Genomic DNA, 12,768 nt, shown 5'->3' on the forward strand with positions numbered 1-12,768 from the left:
AGGGCCAGGGCATTCATTTTCACTCTTTTTTTAATTAGATATTTTCTTTATTTACATGCCATATTTCCCAGTTTCCCCTCCAAAACAAAAACAAAAAACAACAACAAGAACAAACCCCTGTTGCCTCCCCCCTCCCCTGCTTGCTACCCTACCCTCTCCCACTTATTGGCCCTGGCATCCCCCTACACTGGGGCACAGAACCTTCACAGGACCAAGGGCCTCTCCTCCCGTTGATGATCGACTTGGCCATCCTCTACTATACACATGCTGCCAGAGCCATCAGTCCCACCATGTGTACACCTTGGTTGGTGGTTTAGTCCCTGGGAGCTTTGAGGGTACTAGTTAGTTCATATTGTTGTTCGTCCTAAGGGGCTGCAAACCCTTCAGCTCCTTCGGTCCTTTCTCTAACTCCTTCATTGGGGACCCTGTACTCAGTTCAATGGATGGCCGTGAGCCTCTACTTCTGTATTAGTCGGGTAAGGACACTCCTTTCAAATGGTAGATCTCTCCCCTTAAGTGCGAAAGGACTTAGTATCACACTTTGGTCAGATTAAAGGAAGATGGAGTAACAGGCTCAACCCTAGACAGTGAGGAACTGCCACATCATGAATTGCCATGAGTTTATTCAAGACAATACTTAGGGATTATCTCACAGTTCTGTGAGCCAGAAATCTAAGCACCCCGTGATGGAGTCTCCTACCCAGAGAATCACAAGACTGAAAGCAAGGTGCTGGCTAGGATTGAGACCTCGACTAGGGCTTGTGAGGCTTGTCTACCTTCGGACCCTAGAGTTACAGACTGACAGCTTCAAGAACTCTCAGCTCTTAGAACCTGCTCTTGAGACCTTGAGAACTGAGCCCCATCCACAACATGAACTTTGTTTATTGAATTCGCCTTTCTACTTTCAAACTCTCTAACTCATGTTAAAGGGTTGTCTACAAAATAGTTGTCTCCTGGAGTATACAGGGCTATCTTGGAATTGTGTTTGCCACCATAAGTCATCAGGATCTCCGACTTTAGAGGCGACTAGCTGCCATACATGGAGGGTATCCAAGCAGCCTTCTGCAGAGGCTCACGCAGGCGCCACCTTGTCCACCTCTAACTAAAGGCCACACGAGAAGCTTCCTGAAAACAAGTTCTGTAGGCCCTGCTCAGTCTGAAGATGATGCATCCTCAGCTGCCAATGCCCCCTGCAACCTCAGTATAGGCTCTGAGCCATAGCCACTGAACCTAGCTGCTTCCAGGCCCCCAGCCCATTAAGCCACATGCTATTATGTATACTCACGGACTAGAAAATGCTATGGCTTCAATACTAACTCATGCATGGTCCTAAATTTTAGGACATCAGTTGTCGACAGGGAGAAAATGCAGCAGAGCAACATGCAAGAAAATTCCAACAGCAATGCTGTCTGCCTTCCTGGACTCAAAGACAGAGGTCTCATCCGTGCCTTTGTCACATTCTCAGCTATGCTGTGGTCACCACTGGCTCCCGTCCCTCTTCTGTGGGAGGTGACAAGCCATATTGCCAAATAACCAGCCCATTCCCTGGAGCCCTGCTGCTTCCCGGTTCATCCCAAAGTCTTCCCAGCATCGTCCCTGGTTCTGATTTGTCCTCAGCTGCACACTGAGAGCTGAGCCTACCATCTGGCTATCCTTCTGTGGTCGCCCTGTTTTTCTGTCCCTGATGGTCCCTGCTTGCGCCATTGTACATGGAATGTGACCTGAGACCAGGATGATGAGTGAGAAGACAGGCAGGGACCGCCCAGCCTTGGCTTGACTGACATGGCTTCATTTAAGTCATTTCACAATAGAAAGGAAAACTCAAGATGCTAGGTTGTTTTCCCCTCCCAGAGCTGTGAACCCAGCCCTAGATAACAAACCATAGCATTTCTGCATCCTCCCTCCTTTGTCTGTGCCACACCCTACTCCCCAGAAATTTCCAGATAGTGTGGAGAAATCCCAAGGGCCCAAAGTAGCCAGATGCTTGGCATGCACCCTGTGCCTAGAAGAATGAATGGACAAAACTTGGCTTCAGACCTTCCCTTTCTTACTGCCCAATGGAAACTTCTGCCAGCCCTATAAAGAGCTGGGAACAAAGGACCCCGTGAGCTCCCCCTCCACCATGTACAGAGCACGGAGAAGCTGTCTTTCTGAGCAGTAGCAGATCCATGTGACATGCCACTCCAGACGAAACAAAGCTAGAGCCACGGCTATTATTATTTCAGGCCAGTTCATCCTGAGCTGTCAGTGGCCACAAGGCACAAGGTAACACAGTCCAGCTCTCAAGCAAGCCTCGGCCTCTGTGACTAATTAGCACTAAGTATGAGATGTTGGCTGGATCTAATCTAACCCAAGCTCAATGATTTCACTCAACTGATTGGGTCCTGCCTGGAGCCTGTTCTTCCCGCCTTGGCAGGTGTGCAGCAAGCGCCAGGGACACACTCCCTGTCCAACTGGGACCATGTGTCTAGAAAGCAGCTACAGGAACCTCTGAGAAGTTAGACCCTCCAGCTCCTGAGTCACTTTCCTGCCCACTACTCACCTACTTTCCATGTCAGAAGCAGGATGCTGGGACTCACACACACAGACACACACACACAGACACACATAGAAACACACACACAGACACACATAGAAACACACACACAGACACACATAGACACACACAGACACACACACATAGAAACACACACACAGACACACATACACAGACACACACACAGAGACACACACACAGAGACACACACACAGAGACACACACACAGACACACATAGAAACACACACACAGACACACACAGACACACACAGACACACACAGAGACACACAGACACACACAGAGACACACACACAGACACACACAGACACAGACACACACAGACACACACAGAGACAGACACACACACAGACACACACAGACACACACACAGATACAGACACAGACGGACACACACACACAGACACAGACACACACGGACACACACACACACAGACACACACAGAGACACAGGCAGACACACACACACACAGAGACACACACACACAGACACAGATACAGACACAGACACACACACAGACACACACAGACACACACATACACAGACACACACACAGAGACACACACACAGACACACACAGATACAGACACAGACAGACACACACACACACAGAGACACACAGATACAGACACAGACACAGACAGACACACACACACACAGACAGACACAGACAGACACACACACACACACACAGACACACACACACACAATTACAAGAATGATCACTAAAATAGGTTGGGAACTGATGCCCAAACACCATGGGAGCAGGCGCTCAACAGACACAGGGTGTGTGGGAGAGCGAGTTCCATCCCTTAGCACATGCTCTTTTCCTCTTCTGCATTTTCTGAGGCCAGCATCTATCTCCCTATGAGAATTTCCCTCTCATTTCACAGTAATCTTGAGCCCTTTTTAAAAACATCCCAAACACATCCCTCCATTTTCCTTTTGCCTCTCCAGGCTCTTCACTCTCCTCAGGCTATGTTCCAACCTGGGCTATAGAGTGTCTCTGGTCCATCAAATCTATCCTGAGCTTGGATCTTGTGGCCATGGAAGTCTCTTTAGAGCACATCTTGCCAGTGGCGATGTCCTGCCTGAGTCTCTGTGTGTTGTGTGCTGCCCCTTTCTTTGGACATCACTGAGAATGAGTGCTCGCTTTCAGGGAGCAGAGCCTAAGCAACCCAGGTTCTCAGGTCCCAGGGAACCCTCAGGTGAGTCCCAGCCCAGGCTTTGAAGCAAATGGAAAACTTCCAGCAGGGACCCACATCTCTCTGTTTCTGAGCCAGATGGGCACAAGCAGGATGCAATCACTGTCTGCTCGCTAGGACTCCTGCCCTGAATTCCATATCTGAATGCACGCCAGAACTCTGCCCGACACTCACACGATAAAGACATGCGATTTGGAACTAAGAATATTCATCGGCTCATACGTTTTCTCAAAACTGTGACTCATAGGTTAAGATGTTGTCAGTGAGACAAAGAGCAAAATCATGCAACTTGGGCATCAGTTTGAGTAAAATATTGAAGTAATTAGTAACTCAATTAATGTGATTTAGGCCAACTAAACTCCCTGGCTCCACATTCAAAAAAAAAAAAAAAGTAATTTATATCATTTACTTCGAGACAGGGTTTCTCTGTGTAGCCCTAGCTGTCCTGGAACTCACTCTGTAGACCAGGCTGGCCTCGAACTCAGAAATCTGCCTGCCTCCACCTCCCAAGTGCTGGGATTAAAGGCATGCGCCACCACCGCCCGGCTAAAATCATTTACTTCTTGAGCCTTGCTTTCCCTGACTATATGGTGTGGACATACCTCACTGGGATGCTTTGATGATTGAGAGAATACGTAGCCACAGCCTCAAGCATAGCCCGGCCCCTACTGCATCCTCAGCATGTCTAAACTAGAATAAGAATAAAAACAGAAGCAAGTTCAAGAGCATAGGTCAGAAGAGGATGTGACTGGCAGGGCTCTCCCAGGCAAAGATTGGGGAATCTCTTCAGAGAAGCCTGAGCTCAGGAGTTGCTACATAAGGATATGCTGAACTATAGAGCATGGGGGACAACGGAAATCCATGGGGCTCAGATGGGAAGCCAGCAGCTTTTCAGTATGTTCTAATAGAGATAAAGACAGGGAAAGACAAGGCCACAAAAAGAGGTGTTGCCTGCCCCGTGCTAGGAAGAGGGTTGGTACCCTGCTGAGCTAGGAAGGGGAAAGTCTTTGAGATGCTAAACCCCTGCTGCCAGCATTTCAGAGAGTATGAATCATCAGGAGTGACAGACTCCATAAAACATGCTCTGCAATGAGGACAGACACAGGGATTTTTCTCTAGAGCAGTATTTCTCAACCTGTGGGTCCCATAAGACCTTCCTGCATATCAAATACTTACGTCATGATTCATCACAGTAGTAAAATTACAGTTATGAAGTAGCATCAAAATAATTTTATGGTAGGGGGGAGGTCATCACAGCATGAGAAACTATATACTAAAGGGTTGCAGCATGAGGAAGGTTGAGAAGCACTGGTCTACAGCAAGAGGTCACAGTTCTTATGGGGACATAAAGAATTTGGACTTGGTAAAGATGCCAGCTGATTTTGCATTTGGGGCAATGACCTAAATATTTGTAAATTGCCTGGAATGTTCAAGGTCTTGGCTCAGCCCATGGGGAAACCTGCAGCTACCTAGCTAGCCACAGAACGGCCAATACATGCTTTATTTCCCTCTTGGATGTAGAGGGAAATGAGAGCACTTGAGGGCCCATGGGAGACCCTCTGCTGAACCTGTTAGATGGCCAGCATGACTGTCAGAGTGAGTCCCTACCTGCTTCCCCCAAAAACAGGTCACCTCCAGGTAGCATTTAGGCACTGTGGGGCCTCACTCCCAGTTTGCACATCTGGAGATAGCATAGCAAGAGAAATGTTGTTGCCATGAGCAACAACAGACCATACATAGCACATCAAAGGTTCTGATGAGGGGTGTGATTCATTGGCTAACCCAATATGTCTCTTGCTGGTGCCCTATTTGTAAAGTATTGAGAGGCAGGGTGACTAACCCCAAGTACCCTAGCTGGGAGAGAGGCTGCGTTGTGTGGTGTGCTAGTCTGCTCAGACTGCTGTAACAAAAGATACAACCATCCAAGAGGTTCACCAGCAACTAAAACGTTAATAAGTTTCTTTGGCTGGAAGTCCAAGATCAAGGTACCAGAAAATTTGATGTCTACCAATAGCCCTCTTCCCGTTTCATTGGTAGTGTTTCTAGCTGTGTCTTACATGATAGAAGATGGTTTCCTAGGATTCCTTTTACAAAGGCAACTCATTTCATACATAAGAACTCTTTTCTCAAGACCTAAGCACATGCTGAGGGCCTATCTGCTAGCACCCTCAGTGGAGGAGATAATAAATCCAAGGGGTTTGATGGAGCACAGACTATCAGCCTGTTCATCTGCTAGCCAGAACACAGCCTTGCTCAATGCCTCTTAGCTTTCACATGTACATACCTTTGTGGTCATACTGAAGAATGACATGGAATAGATTTGTATTGGTACACTTACACATGCACACATAAGATGAACATATGCACAACTAGGAAAGCCTAAATAGGGATATGGGTACATTGAGGGCACTCTCTGGTTACAAGAGTAGTCACTGTTCTTATGCAAAATGCTGTTGCTGTGGGATAATGGAGACCTCTCTGTATTATAATCTGGTGTGTTTAAGTAACAATAAGAAGCATGCATTGAGGTCCAGAAAGACCACCTTTCTCTTGGCCTCTCTCCAACCTACAGGTCTCAGGATTCATACCCAGCATTTTGTCCATTTCCCCAGCACCCTGAGCTGCAGAGCCAAGGTCCACATTGCCTTATACAGGTGGAGATAATGCCAGCTGTTGCTACAACATTCACTATAGTGGTAAGATGAGTGCTTAACCATTCAACACTGGGCGCTATCAAGGAAAGGATTGGCTGCTGTATTGGGAGGGTGGGAGGATCTTAAACCAGAGAACGGTGGGGAAGGAAGCTGGGAAATTGAGGGGTGAGAATGACTCTTTAAGGGAGCTCTCTGAAGGCAGACTGATAGCACATGGTATGTGTCTCACACTGAGCAATGGGGCTGGTTCCACATAGGGAGATGCTATGAACCAGATCATTTCCATCCACCCAGGTGGGGACCAGTCCTCTGAACCACCCAATAAGGATGAGCCTAGACCTTCACTGGTGCTGACTACTTGTTGGTATGAGGAAGATGAAGAATGAGGAAGCATCCATAAAGGCTATATCATGGAAAATCTATTCCTATTAATGTGATGTTTTCCCTGTTGGAGACCTCCCACCCCCAAATTAAAAGCAAGTACGTGTTGTCCTATTTATTGCTATTAGTGTTTTATCAATATGCTGTAGTTTTAAGAGCCCATGGTCAGATACTCTGAGGTGATGTTGACAATATGAGAGAGATCAACACCTTCAGGAGTGGCCTGAGGGGTGTTCTTGTTCTGTTACCTCACATTCTTTACTGTTCAAGGTCTTGCTTTTCTCCTGGTCTTTGGTTTCTTATAGTTGTCCCAATATGACAGGATCCTGATGATCACAGTAGTGTGAGCCTGGGTCTGTGTGTGCTATTGCAGCAAACTTTAGTTCTTATTGCCCAGTCTGGAGAATACAAGGGATGCTGATTGAAAAAAAATCAAGCATCTCTCTGATCTAAAAGTCAGAATTTTCTAACTGTGCTTAATGATCCATTCTTTTCCCCATAGAAGCTATTTTTGCTGGTGTGTGTGTATACACTCACACATGCTGCATTCTGTTTTGTTTGGGATAATGTTTCAAGCAGCAATCAAGAGAATCAAATTGCAGTTTCTTTCTTGGAGAGTTATTCAAGCTTGATTCCTTCCCCAAGGTATGTCCTTTCTCAATTGCTCAGGGCAAAACTTCTTCAGTTGAATGTTAGTAGGTTGCTGTGATATAAACAGAATGCAAAGGAGAAAGGGACTCTTGACTACATTAACTACAAATTATTTGCATAACCACTAACAATTAGAAACTTAAAATACTTCCCAGATGTTCACACCTGATCATGTTACAAGACAGCTATTTTAAACCTGCTCCAAGGCCAACATCCTAAGCAAAGCAATCAACCTATGAAATCAAGAGTAATGTATATTGGAATCACATGGTATGTGATGGACACGGGAAGTCAGTAAAACACACAAACTGGCGGGTGATTAGAATGGATAATTGGGAACATGACATGTTTAAGGTTACAGCTTACACTCATTTAGATACCCGAATTGTACAGAAATGTGATTTCTCAGCCTTGATATTTGCTACAAGCAACTATCCTGCATAAAATAGACCACATTTTCCACAATTCATGTAAAAATTACCTAAGCCGGGCAGTGGTGGCAATCCAAGCACTTGGGAGGCAGAGGCAGGCGGATTTCTGAGTTTGAGGCCAGTCTGGTCTACAGAGTGAGTTCCAGGACAGCCAGGGCTATAAAAGAGAAATCCTGTCTCGAATAAAACAAAACAAAACAAAACAAAAAAAATTACCCCCAGTGTCCAGGCTTGATAAAGAGCTGAGACTCCACTGAGGGTCCCTGAATTACAGGACAAGAAACGGGTAAATCTGTATTTGTAGCAAACAGCCTTTTCAACCTTCTGGTAGACATAACACAGGGATTTTTAAAACTCCTGTTGGGTCTCCTAGGGCTTGGTGTGGAAGATTCAAGATGGACCCTGGGAAATGAAGGATTCTTTCTGGGAAGATGTCGCAGGACACAGATTTGCTTTGGGGACATTTGCATGTGCTTGCCAGGAATGTGCAGTTGAAGATTCCTTTGGCACATTGATGTCTGGCCTCTCCCAGATCCTGTTAGTCAGGTTCATTACAGGTGGAGTTCAGTCCTGATGCCTGCATAAACTGTCCTAGTGTGGGAGGAGCCAGGAGCATTGGTTCAGTCTAGATTTCTGGGATTAGGAAGTACAATGGTGCTCACCAGAGGATCTGGTAGATTTATCAGCAAGACACTGAATCCCACTGGAAATGTTCTAAATAAAAGTGGAAGGCATCAGTGCTTGTGTAGGTTGTGGGGCTCTTGGCCCTAGGGGAAGCTGAGTAGACTTAAAGTTGTCAGTTCAAGGACAAACCTTGCGAGCTTTGTTTCCTTCCAACACTCCTTCGCATTTTCAGAGCTGAGTAGGCCCCACCATTGCAGAGTGGTCTATTCTGACATCACACATCCATTGTAGAGTGGTCTATTCTGACATCACACATCCATTGTGGAGTGGTCTATTCTGACAGCACACATTCCTGTTTCTTCTGGGATTGACTCTGTGACAGGCTCTGGGTAATCAGTGGTAAGTAAGACTTAGAGCCTGACTTGAAGAAAATTACAATTTAGTAATGGGTGAGGGTAACAAGCAGAAAAGCCTGCAACATGGTGTCTTAAGTTCTCTGATTCTGGAAGGTTCTGGTTATGATGTATCTAAAAAGTCATCCTGGTGGGAGAAGAGGGACGTGTAATAGAGGAGATATTAGAGCATTAAAGACCACGAACCACTGGCAAGTGCATCCCAAGATGAGAGTCAGCATGGACAGTAAAGTCTTTGCCTCCACTGCCTCTCGGCCAGTGTTCCCTTCCTTGGCCTGGAAGTCTTTCTACCATCCCCAAGCACACAAGGTATGGTGGTTGAAGCTGAACTGTTCCTCCAAGGGCATATGTGTTGAAGGGCTGGCCTCCTGTACAGCAATGTTGGCAGATAGCATTTGGAGAACTGCTTAGACAGATCATGAGGACTCTGATCACCAGTGAATTATCCCATTGATGGGATCCCACTGATGTGATATTGGGGTGCCTTGGAAACTAAGAGGGGGTGGGAGTAGAACCTTCTTGAAGGGAATGGGAACTTAGGAGTATGCCCCTGGGGATTGCCTTGTTTCTGGCCCCACCTCACATTCATATTGCCTCTCCACCTCCCTCTCTCTCTCCTTCCCTCTCTCTATCTTTCTCTCCCTCTCTCTGTCTCTGTGTCTCTACATTCCCTCACTGTGCATGTGTGTACTGATATTCTGGGTCATCAAAGGCCCTAGACTGAAACCTCTGGAAATTCTCCCCCCCCCCAAAAAAAATTTCCTTTTTCTTTCATGTCCATTGTCCCGTATTTTCTCACAGTGGTTGAACATTGATAGACGCAGAGCAGCTAGCTGCCCCACCTGCAGTCCCAGCTTCCCTTAGATAAGCTAAGGCTCACCAACTACATTGTCCATTTTCCCAAAGTCAGCTTGCAGCTGTGATGTTTTTAAAAATCACTTATTAAAGTTAAATAGCTTCTTTTTTTCAAATTGATTAATTATGGGTTGGAGAGGTTCCTGACACAAGGCCTCCAATGTCTGTGGAGCCAGAGAGCAACACAGCAAGAGGCCTTCTGTTCCCGCAGCTCTGAAAGGCACCTTAAGACTGTACCTCCCAGCTCTACAGGAAAATGGGAGACCTGTGGGACAGCTTTCGGGTCCTGGTAACCTCAGAGGTCAGTTCAGGGTCAAAGCTAGAACTCCAGTGTCCCTGGTCACTGGAGATACTGGGCCTTTGGCTTTAGTGGTCTCAAAGATCAGTGTGGGTACAGGGTGTTGACTTTTGAGGTTACAGTGGTCCCTGCAGGACTGGGAGTCGATTTTTTTTTTTGGTCCTAGGGGCTCTAACCGCAGTTCCCAGACAATTCGCAGAATTTGGAGGGTCTGATGTTTGGTATGCTATCCCCAGGGAGTTAACAAAATCCAAGAAGAGACCACAATTTTCATCCAACTGGTTGCTAAACCGGCAACCCCATCCTCAGTGCTGTTAGCAAATAGCCAAGATGGGGTCACTTCGCCAACTCCATTTGTTTGCCCAGTCTCCATTGCAGATATCCCTCTAGAAACAGTCACCAAAACCAAAACATCCAAACAGAGCCAGTAAAAGGGGAAGTCGAAGCTGAAAGGCAAGCTCACTCCAACAGTTTCATAAAACACGTCAAAGAAATGGAAGTTACAACAACCATCACCTGCAGCCTTGTGACCCTGAGACCTGCGACCCTTAGCCGAAAAGGAACAAACTACAGAGATAAAATAACTGGGAAAGAATTTATCTTACTTTTAAAGGGAAATAATGACCATATAGAAAAGTCTAATAAACAGATGTCCAAGTTAAGAATCTGTTGAAGACCTCCCTGTGACAGTCTCCAAAATGAGAGAAACAGTCAGTCAATTGGAGGAAAATATAAAGGGAAAAAAAGTAGCAAGGAGAGGAAACACGGAAAAAGAGCCAAACAGAAATACTTGAAAGAAATGGCCCATCAAATAAGAACCGCATTAAGGATCATCATGAACAGACAGGACCAGGAATTAACAGACAAGCAGAAGAAGAAGCTTCAGGGGTGGGGCAGAAGCAAGACAATAATACAAACAGACAGGCACAAAGAAACATAGAAGATGGGTGTATGTCCGTGGAATCTGGGATGCATTTGAGAGTCCAAGCCTGAAGATAAATTATTTGAAGAAGGAGCAGAGATAAAATCAAATGGAACAAAAACTTCATGAGACTATAGCAGAAATTTTCTAAAACCTAGAAGAAGAAAAAGATCTACAAACACAAGAAGGATGCAGAAATTCAAATAGATATAACCAGAAAATAAACTTGACAACATGTCATAGTAGAATGACAGACATACAAAATAAATAAACAATCCTAAAAGCAGCACAAGAAAAATATCAACTCACATACAAAGGCAGAAATATTAAAAATGACCTCAAACTGTTCATCAGCAACCATAAAAGCCAGAAAAACATGGAATAGAATATTTCAATCTCTGAAAGCAAATAACTATGGGCCACACCTAGTAAGGTCACTTCAAGACAGATGCAAATTAATGTAGTTCACAATAGCAACCAAGCCAACACTGAGGTAAATGCTTCTTTTTTTTTTTAAAGTTTTATTGCATTATGATGAGAAAAGTTACACGATTTCAATTTATCCAAATTTGTTAGCATTTAAAAACATATTTTAAGTAAATAGAATTAAATCGCATTCTTGATTTCTTTTTGTACCCCAACTCCTCCCAGAGAGCCCCCTTCAATACCTACGATATCTTTTTTTGTCATATTCTTTAAAATGTATAAAATGTTATAACAAAAATAAATATTATAAAAATTTTTTGATATAAAACAACAATCAATTTAACAGTCTTATATAGATGCTTGTCTACGGCAATACTGAAAATGCATATGTTTTTCTCAATATAAATTTTAAATAACTCCAAATGTATTAACTGTATATTTCAAAATAATACTTCACTACTAATATTTTCTTAAATGAACATAAATATATAAAGTGTTTTTGTTTGTTTGTTTGTTTTATATTTAGTAGAGCTTAAAATCTTTGCTCTTACGGGGGTAACTTGATACAAGAGTTACAAACCTCAAGCAAAGCATTCAGTCTCACTCTTTGTTGTTCTCTTATAAACCACCTCCCAATTTAATTATCTATATTTCTTTTGGGTATATAAACACTTTTAAAATATGTAAGCTGTTCTGAGAACCATAATAGTGTGAAAAACATGAAATAAACAATACTACTAATAAAGAGGCTGATAGGAGAAGCAAGATCTCAAGACTATTATGTTGTACATAGCAAGACACTGTCACGAACAAACAAGCTGAAAGTGTATATGGATTGTATAATATTGGACCTATTTCTTCAATTACCAAATTACCATTGGATGACAGTCAACAACTTTCTAATTCCTCATATTTTTGGATTTCAATTGATTAGGATGTGTTGGTAATATTAATTTTCATATTAAGATATTAAGAAAAAGTAATTGCTACTTCCTGTTGTCTGTTGTAAGAGGTGGAATTAGGTTTGTGTGGATTTGTTGAAAGATTACTTTCTTGCTTCTTCTAGGGTGTAGTTTTGCTCCTTATGTTGATGTTTTCCATCTATTATCCTTTGTAGGGCCAGATTTGTGGAAAGATGGTATGTAAATTTGGTTTTGTCATGGAATATCTTTTCTCCATCTATGGTAATTGAGAGTTTTGCTGGGTATAGTAGCCTGGGTTGGCATTTGTGTTCTTGTAGGGTCTGTATGACATCTGCCCAGGATCTTCTAGCTGTCATAGTATCTGGTGAGAAGTCTAGTGTAATTCTGATAGGCCTGCCTTTATATGTTACTTGCCTTTTTTCCCTTAC

General features: G+C 44.1%; 1 long non-coding RNA gene across 1 annotated transcript in view; it reads right to left on the bottom strand.

Moving 5' to 3' along the window:
* LOC116098303 overlaps window positions 1-8,796 on the bottom strand; it is a 23,582-nt gene extending 14,786 nt beyond the window's left edge. The window contains exon 1 of the long non-coding RNA XR_004121797.1: window positions 8,693-8,796. This is a non-coding gene — a long non-coding RNA (uncharacterized LOC116098303). The remainder of the gene's footprint in view (window positions 1-8,692) is intronic.
* Between the last annotated feature and the right edge of the window lie 3,972 nt (window positions 8,797-12,768).

Source organism: Mastomys coucha, unplaced genomic scaffold (assembly GCF_008632895.1).
Source record: "Mastomys coucha isolate ucsf_1 unplaced genomic scaffold, UCSF_Mcou_1 pScaffold20, whole genome shotgun sequence".
NCBI classification, from domain to species: Eukaryota; Metazoa; Chordata; class Mammalia; order Rodentia; family Muridae; genus Mastomys; species Mastomys coucha.